The following is a 10,070-nucleotide window of genomic DNA, read 5'->3' as shown; positions in this document are numbered from 1 at the left end:
ATTTAATATTAAAGAGGTGCGGAGACAGAAGAACCCTGTGTACTCCGTTTGACTCAAACATTCTGTAACCCAAAAGTGGTTTACAGGCTTGTTTTTGGGTCAACAAGGCTTTTATTATTTGGGATGATGTGTTTTGGAAACTTCAATGTACTTTTTTCCCAAGGATATCGGATAAACAGTATCAAAGCATAAGATGAAAAAAAAGGTAAGGTTTTTTTGATGTTTCTTTTTTTCTTATGACATTTTAATTTAGAATCTGGTTTCGGGTACCTTTCCAGGGCGAAAACCGTTTGTTATCTCAATTCCTCTCTTAATTAAACTTCATTCTTTCAGCAATAATTTTCAACAAAATTTTGCTGCTGGATTATTAATGCAATTGCCTATTTGTGCATTGGAGTGCGTCCCCTTTTTTTAGGTATGGGAGTAAAGACTGTTTTACCCGTCTTCGGGCCCATTTTTTTTCATTCCATTTTTTTTGTACAGATTTTGTAGAAAATATTAAACATTTTCGCCAGCATTCTTCATTAGTTTCTGTTTTTTCATCTTTTCCGGGGCTTTGTTTTTCTTTACTTTTTTTAGGGCTTTTATAATTCGTTAGCAGTGGCGGGGGTTCATCTTCGTTGTCATGGTCTTTTTATGTTTTGTTAGATCTTTTTTCTTTTTGTAAAAGTTGGAACAATATTGATTCCTCTATTTTTACTTTTTTTCCCACACAAAACAAGTCCATCTTCATTTTTGATAGTGTCCATTGTGGGTTTTCATTTTCGTGTGATGTTTCTACCCCTTGGAGAGTTTTTTATTTGTCTTTTGATAGAACAGTTTAAAATTCTCGGGAAATGTTCATTTAAATTTTTTTCCCTTATCTGTCGCAAAATTTTAAATTTTGTATTTTTTTTTTTTGTAAATTATTTTTTAAATGGTTTTATTGATCCCTTTTTTATTTTGGATTTCTTGTTTAAATTTCACTTAGTGTTTTTTTCAGTTTCCGGGGGGAATTTTCTTTTTTTTTTTCGAATTTTCTTGCAGTGCTCAGCAGGAGTTTTTTCCCCTTCTTCCCATAATCTTTTGGTTTTATCATCTTACATTGTTGGTATTTAAAATTTTGTTTAACATGTAATTCTGTTTGTTATCAAGAGTTTTGTAGTCAGCTTAAGGGGGTTTTGGACGCTCCTTTTTTTAAGTCTTTTTTAAAAAGCGATAGTTGAGTTGGTGCTCACTGTTCAGTCGGCCCCGGTTTTTTTTGGCATTTTTATGCAATTTTTCCATTTTTGGTTCAGCACAATGTATCAATTTGGTTGCGTGTTTTTTTGTCGGTGAAAACCACGTGTCAAGTGTTTTGGGTGGTGTTGGAAAAAATGTTTTGGCTTAATAAATTATTTGTACTACAGAATTCAACAAATTTTTCCCTTTTATTTATATCTCCAAGGCGAATTTCCAAGGTGAAATTTTTTTAGATTTTTTTTCCCCTACTTTGGCAGGGGTTTTCCTCCCATGATTTTTTTTACATCTGTTAGGGTTTGTGTCTAAAGTATCTGGAGAGATTAAAAAAAATTTCCATTTCTTCACCCTTCAATTTTGGGTTGGTGCATAGCATTTATAATATAATATATGAGGTTTTGTTGTATCTGACTTTAAAATGCGATATTTTTTGGGGCTGTACCCAATTAGTGCATTTCCCCCAGTTTTTTCGTGAGAATCATAGCAACTCCGTGACTAAAATTTTCCTTTCTTTTTTTCCCAGAAAAAAAAAAAATGTTTGTTTTCTTTATTTAAAACTTCCATTTTTTTCCCAATTGGCCATTATTCTATTTTTGAATTTGTATTACCTTTTTCGTTACGACAGTAGTAATTTACCCATCTCTTTCATTTTCCCTTTACTTCCACGTTCCGTTTTTTAATGTTTTTTAATTGGACATGTTTCTTTTCTTCTTTGTTTTCCCAGATGCTGTTTAAACATTGTCAGCCTGGTTGCCCAGATATGCGCCCTTGATAACCCACGCCGGGCGATGTGGTAAAATTTAAAATTTTCTGTATTTTAACATGGTGTAGAGGTTTGTCGGAGAAAAAAAAAAGTTGAGTGGAACCCCTCAGGCTCTTCTCAACTCGCAGTCCCCAATAATAGGGGGAAACTATCTCTGCCGTTTTTTAAAACAGTTACACTGTAATACGCCAAAAATATCATTGGTAAAACCCAGTAATCAGTAAATGAAGGTGTTTTCATCAGATATCCCCCTGTCCCGCTTTTTCACCGAAACCCCTGGATAGGGGTAATGGGGTGCTACCTTGTTAAAGGGGAACCCCCGGTGCATTTATTGTCTTACCCGGGACAAATATATATATATATTATAAAATATTAATATATATATATATATATAAATAAAATATATAATAATATATAGTAAATATTATATAATAATATATCATATAATATTTTAAATTATATATATATAATATAACATACAATCACATTCCAAACATAGACACCCCCACATCCTCCCCCCTTTCCTATCTCTCTCTCTCTCTCTTCTCTCTCTCTCTTTCATATATATATATATATAAAATATATATATTATAAAATAAAATTTATATGTGTGGTGTGGTTTTAAAATATATTATATAATATATTAAAATTATAAAATTATATATTATTATATATATATTATACATATATAATATATATTATATATGAATACAAAAACTCTTCCGGCTGATACAATGTATTGGGGGTTTTTTTTCCATATATATATATAATATATAATAAAATATTATATATATATATATTAATATTATTATATATACACCCAATATCCCTGTATATAATGTCTGAGCTCTCCAACCCACCCCGGGCTTCTTTTACTTCGTATTGAATTTAGATATTTTCTTAATATCCAAACCTGGTTTTTTGAATTAAATTTTAAAGAAATGAAAAAACCAAAAAAAATGTTAGAACAGAAAATCATAGGGACTTGCATTTTCCATGGGAACAAGCTTCATGGGCTTACCCAATCAAATTTTGCGAAGGGATATGTAAAGGAGGCAAAGAATATTAAATTTTAAAATCGACTGAAAAAATTATAGTTTGCATCGCCTGTTCAGCAGTACAAAAAAAAGGGAATAGCTTTTAAACTCCCAAAGATAAGGATAAGTCCGGTATGCAAAGATGGCCCCCCCGGGGAAATCCCCATGAGGGGAGCCCGGCTGCGATAATCGACTCGCAACGTTGCGTGGTGCTGCTCGGCACAGTTTAGTCCTTGGCTGCTGTGGCCCATCCGAAACAAAAACCTTTCACAAAAAACACCTTGAAGACCCCTCTTCCTCCTCCCGGGGTGAATCACCCTTTACGCTGTTGTTCAGAGCAAAGGGAGGAAAACGTCCCGGGAAAAGGGTGTTCGGCGGGCACGGGTTGCGCTAAGAAGATAAGCCCATGAGGGGACCCCGGGCCCTGTCAACTAATGCGCTCCTAACGTGTTCACCCTGGTGCTGACTGGCACAGCTTAGTCCTTGGTGTTTTTGGTGCCCATCCGAAACACAACACTTCACAGAATACCCTGAAGGACATCTTCCCTCTCCCTGGGTGAATCAGCCTTACGCTGTTGATTCAGAGCAAAGGGAGGAACTTACCGGAAAAGGGTTCGACGGGGCGCAGCGGGTTGCGCAAAGACAGATAACCCAAGAGAGCTCCAATGACCTCTCGGTCTAAAGGTTTTTTGTTTGGGGGGGGTTTTAAAGAATTGCGGGGACCCCCCCCACAGAAAATCGGCCTGGCTCTTAGCACTTCCCGATGCTTACATCCCCCTTTGTTGCTGCTGTGATGCAATTTCTTGATTTAGCTTCGTGCCCTTTGCCTATTCTTTCCCTTTACGGATTTTTAGCATAGGAACTCTTGCGCACCTTTTGGTGAACGGACCCCATCTTTGGGCGCGTGCTCGGGGCGGGGGCGACCCTTTTCCTTCCCCAAGGGAGGTGTTTTGTGGGGCTTAGGGGCCCGCTTTGGTGGCAGAGAGTTTCCCTTCTATTTCTAGGGACTGGTTGGCAGACCATTTTGACTGCTATCTCGCTGTTTTTGATAGGAATAAAAAGGCAGGTAGGAGCCCCACTTTGTCAGGCCCCCAGCCTGGTTTGTCCAAATACTGTGCTGACAGAAAAACCCCTCCGTCCCCCCATAGGAACCCCCCGAAAGTTAGCTTTTTTCCCTCACTGCGGTGATCACCCTTTAGTGGCTGTTTTAGAGGAAGAAGGAAAATTTCCTTGAACAGGGGCGGGCCCCTCTTCCTTTAAATGAGGTGAAAAAAGCCTTTGGGTGGCTGTTTTTAAAAGAAAGAGGGATTTACTTTGAAAAGGTACAGGTTCTCCCTCTCTCATGAGGTGAAACAACCCTAAAAACCGATAGACAGAAAATGGCTTCCCCTCCCGCCCTGGAACCGCCTGAAAAACTTCTCTCCTCATGTGGTGAAACAGCGGAAACTGTTTTAGAGGGCTGAAGAAACTTCCTTTAACAGGTCAGGACCCCTCTTCCCCCACTGAGGTGAAACAGCCTTTGGGTGGCTGTTTCAGAGGGAAGAGGGATTCGTTGTTTCAGAGGGATGAAAGGAACCACTTGGAAAAAGTGCAAGAGCTTCCTTCCCTCACTGAGGTGAAGCAGCCTTTGGGTGGCCACTTCAGAGGGATGAGCAAAAAAGGTTTCCCAAAAAATGATGCCCCGTAGGGGAAGGGATCCCCCTTTGGTTTTTCCCCCGGGGTTTACCACCACCCACGGTTGCGGTGGGCAGCCCTTTTGGGGCGTAGAGACAGGAGTCCCGGAGGTTTAGCGATGCCGGAAAGAGTAGCCCCGCAGCGCAAAAAACCTCTTTTTATCCCCATTCCAGCAAAACAGGCGGCCTGATCCCGGCCCCGGGCAGGGGAATCGGCTGGTTCTCCTTCGGGAGGAAGGGAAGCGTATGCTGGTTGGGACTCACCTTCCTTGAGTGAGTTCAATGACTACTAGCTGCGTATATCCTCAAACACCCCCCGTAGCGTTAGACATGGTCTAAAATTCAGCTTCCCCTTGTTGGACTCCGTGGTGGGTGGGGGCATGAGAGGATGAAATATTGTCCAATTACATGGAAAAATCAACTAAAAAAAAAAAACAGACAGATTCAAATGTTAACGACCCATGCAAGGCCCAGACCACGGGAGCCACCCTGAAACCATACGTGCCCCCTGGTGGAAAAGAAACCCCCTGTACAGGGTGACTTGTCACGCCCGCTGCCAAGGGGACAGGGGTAAAACCATCCAAAACCACTTGAGTCCTTCAATTTTCCAAAAGATTGGGCTCTCATGTGGGGCCCCCTTCCCGGCCCGACCTAAGCCCCGGGACGTTTTGAGTTCCCTCAGTTCCTCCCTGACTGACATGGGAGCACAAGCGAACCAGCCAAATCGCTAGTGCCCCTATGAGCGCCCCAAAGCAGAAAGGGCGGGGCCCAAAAGTCCGAGGGTGGGGGACGATCGAGGGGGAGTCTGGACCCCCTAGGCGTTTCCCCACTTTTAAATACAAGCTAAACCCGAAGGCTTCGACAATGCCTACCAAATGATCGGACTTGGAGATGCGCGAAAAAAAACCCGGGTTTTCGATCCGGGGTTTCCAGAGATAGGGCATGTCATGCCCAAAACCCCAAACTACCCGAATTTCCTGCGGGGAATGAAGGAGCTGCAAGATTGGAGGAAAGTGATCTCTCATCACTAAATCCTGGGATAAGAAACAAGATGGTGTTTTCTTGGCTTTTTAGTTTTTATGTTTTGGAATGATCACATACACCCACAGGGATGGAGGGTTCCCGAATGTCGAAGGGGAAAAACTCCAACAAGCAAGCCCTGGTGACCCTGAAAAAAACCCCCAAAACCCCTCCCTTTACTGGGTAAGGGGCCCCTCAACCTAGAACATATGGCCGAGCCACTTTGTGTTTAAATGCCAAAAAAGGGCACCACCCGGCTAGCTCCAAAACCCAACCCGAATGTGGTGTTGTAGCAAGGACAACACTGATGTGTGCCCCAAAGGGAAAAAAGAAGAAAGGGGACCAAAAGCCAAATGTCCCCAATGGCAAGAGGCATCAGCCCGGGTGGGTTGCCCCTGTCAGGGGAAAAAGGGGGCCTCGGGAACAAGAGGGTTTCTAAAAAAAGGGCCCGACTTGTTCCTGCTCCCCAGTCCCATGCCTGGGGAAAAAACAAAAATGAAAAAAAGGGTCCCCCAACCTCCCAAAGGGAAAGGGAAAACGCTCCCACAACACCCGGGTATCCCAACAAAAGGATTTCCGGCCATGCAAAAAGTGGAAAAAAACCCCAGGAATAGGGTTCAAAGAGCACTACAAAACCCTCCCAAGAGATTTCATCTCCTCTTTTAGAGGAAAATTTTTGACTCTCCTGTTACTGTGAGTCACAGCGGTAGCAACGCCCGGGGGGGAACACTCCTCTTTGAAGGAATATAGCTCTCCCCGTTGACTGCAGTCACAGCGGTAGAACAGCCCGGGGAGGTTGAGTGAAAAGGCCCCCAAAAAGGCAGTCACGGCGCTATGACGGAAAGACCCAGACTGTCGCTCCTGAAGGGAAAGGGGAAACGGAGAGCGCCAAACCCGCCCCCCCCTCACCCTTTGATATGACTCACCTCCCCACTCCAACCCAGGCCATGCCCTCACAGGCAGAGCCAAACCAGGCTGAATCTGTGCAGCCAGAGCCAGAGCATGCTGACCTTGTCCAACAAAGGCAGAAAAAAAAACTCACAGAAAAAAACCTGAAGTGAGAAAAGCCCAAATAACTAAAGTCAGAGCTACAAAGGGTCTCCACCCCCCATGGACCCCGGGATAGCCTGACAAAAGAAAAAACCCTCAAACAGCGAGGACTTTGCAATGGAGTTTCAACTCCGACACCTCTCATTCCGAAAAGAAAAATTCTCTGATGTAAAATATCACCCAAATAACATCATGACACACAAACCTAAGCATACTCAGTGGACTCATGGGTTCTCCCCAAGGAAGCCATCCTCCACGCTAGGGGGGTCAAGGAGCATTGGCATTGTCATGCTCCAGAGACATTAAAAAATGGAAACGTTCGCTTTCAGGGACTTTTCTTCTATTGCTACAAATTTCTGGAAAAGAGGCTTGATACCCTGATCAGAGAAACAATCCCCTGCTCTGCAAAAGTCGATGCACCGCACGGGAGACATGTTGAATTTCTTTCTGTTTAATTCACTGGCCAGGGGCCCCTCAAACTGTAAATGGTACAACCCGGGCCAAAAATGAGGAGCTTTGCATCACCAGGTCTGTGCCTGCACAATGACCAAGTAAAACATAAGGAGGATTCAATGCACCCCATCCGGTTTTCTGTCGGCCTGGATGTAGCTGGGTATCACTAGCCCCCTTCTTGAGACATTCATGACATCATCTTTCAATACCCAAGAGCCAAGAAAGTGGAGGAGGAGTCCTAGACCACCCCCTTGGGCCCCTGGACTCGATGGAGAAGATTATGGTGTGTCATGGCCTTTCAGCATATAACTACCCTCATGAGTAGTTATAGCCCAAATGCCATGACCAAATCCAAGATGGAAAACAGACAAACCAACGGCGGGGGATTTTAGAATCCTTGCCCCTTCTGAGAGCAGCGAACCCCACAAAGTGAAAAGTACAATGTTTTAAACCAGACTTCAAAAAGCCATTAATCAAACAGCCCCAATTCATACCAAAACTCAGACTGGGACCCGGAGCCACAAAAAAAGCCTGGTACTTTTAAATGCGAGATTAGCGAGGGAACCCCAGGGTAAACATGGCGGGAAAAAATTCCGAAGGCAAAACCCGTCCTTCAAAGGAAGGGGTGGGGGGCCAAGGAAAAAGCCCAAAAGAGTAGGCAGGAAAAAATGGCTGAAAGGTGTGAGTCCCCCGACCCCCCAAACCACCCTTTTTAGAGCTTTGGGAATGGGTACGCAAGCTACCACCCGCCAGCCCCAAATGCACACATATGACCCTCACTCAGAGCAAAAAGACTGGGCACGAGTTTATGCAAAAGTCTGCCCCCTAACAAGAAGCCTACAACCAGACGACTTGTTCATATCAGGAAAGGGATTTAACCCCATAAAACAGACATTATCTTTTTTCCCGAGGGAACTAAGAAAAAACCCCAAAACCAGTTCTACACAGTCCCGGGGGTCTGATGGGATCTCGTACCCCATCATTTCCCACCTACGACTAGCAGGTGAGCTTGCACTCTTGCAACTCATCAACAAGTCCTGGGAAGCATCCACTCTACCCCAGAGTTGGAAGAGGGCTACCATAGTTCCCATCCCCAAACCAAAGGATCCAGGGAAGTACCGCCCAATCTCTCTCCTCAGCTGTCTGACCAAGACGGCCGAGAGGATGGTACTAAAGCGGCTCCAGTGGAAAATGGGACCCCAACATGAACACCTCCATGGGTTCACTAGTCCTCTTGCCATTCAGGAGAGCCTGATCCAGAAAGGAATCAGAGAAAAGCTCTTGGCTTGGATAGGAACCGGACAGCCAGAATCAAATTCCAAAGTCACCTATCACAGCACATGCCGCTAGAAAATGATACGGCACAGGGTGGGGTTCTCAGTCCAGCCCTATTTAACACGTTACTGTCCTGCACTCTCAACATAAACCTCCCAGTGGGTTGCAAGATCATCTCCTATGCAGACTAAACTTCACTGGTCCATACTGCCTAAATAAAGCCCAGCGTTGTTTGGACTTCGTGTCTGAGGAGTATTGTAGGACAGGACTAAAGATCTCTGCAGCCAAATCCAAAGCCATGGCTCTGACACATAAAATTCCAAGCACATGTCTGAAAATCCAGGGAATGGACGTGGAATGGGTCCAGGGGCAGGATTTACTAACGCACACACGAGATCGTATGAGGTTTGTTTACATCATAAGTTAAGCTACTTCCTCGTTTCTCGCAACGAGCGTATTTTCAAAACACTTGTATACATATATCGTCAATGGGGTAAAAAAAAAAAAGAAAATGTTATAAAAATAATATATATATATATATATATATATATATATATATATATATATATATATATATATAAATATATATATATATGCTACGCCAGTGGGTCTTTGTCTCTGTGCGAAACATGTGTTAACATGAAAAGGATGACCTGGGCATGTGTTAACATGAAGGGACCTGGGCAAACATGCAACTGGCTGTGAGCGGAGGAACAAGCCAAGAGAGGAGTTGGGTGCTGCTCCTGTGAAGACCTCATGTGTGCCTTGTGACCTGATATACTTTGTGATGCCCTGTTATAAGCTGTATTGTGCAATGTGACATACTGGTTTTCCCCCTGTATTGTGCCTATAGAAAAGTGTACGGGTAAATAACTTGTGTAAATAAAGGAAAGACTGTCATTTTGTGTTTATTTTCGTGCCCTGCCTCGCCACTTGGCGTTTCCTCTGGTGGTGTTCTGGGACGCTGTGGTGCTCGGTGCCTCTTGGAGCTGTTCAGTGTTCACGACCCTGTGGATAACACGCCGTCTGCCTAGCCTGCCTTGTGTTGGTGGCAGAGAGACGAGGCGACCGGCGTAACAATATATATAAATATATATATATATATATATATATATATATATATATATATATATGTATGTATGTATATATATATATAAATATAAATAAATATATATATAATATATATAATATATATATATATAATTATATATATATATAATATATATATATATATATATATGTATATATATAATATAATATATATATATATAAAATAATATTATATAATATATATATATATATATATTATTATATATATATATTATATATATATATATATTTATTATTATATATTCTACTATACATATAAATAAGATTTATAATTAAAATATATAATAAACAACATATTAAAAACATAAATATTATATAATAAATATATATATAATAATATATATATAAAAATATTATATATAATAAATATATAATAATAATATATATATATATAATATTATATAAATAATATATATATAATAATATATATATATAAATAATATATTATATATATATAATAAATATATATTA

This window comes from Penaeus monodon, chromosome 41, assembly GCF_015228065.2.
Source record: "Penaeus monodon isolate SGIC_2016 chromosome 41, NSTDA_Pmon_1, whole genome shotgun sequence".
Classification (NCBI taxonomy): domain Eukaryota; kingdom Metazoa; phylum Arthropoda; class Malacostraca; order Decapoda; family Penaeidae; genus Penaeus; species Penaeus monodon.
Note: the sequence above shows the minus strand (reverse complement) of the source record.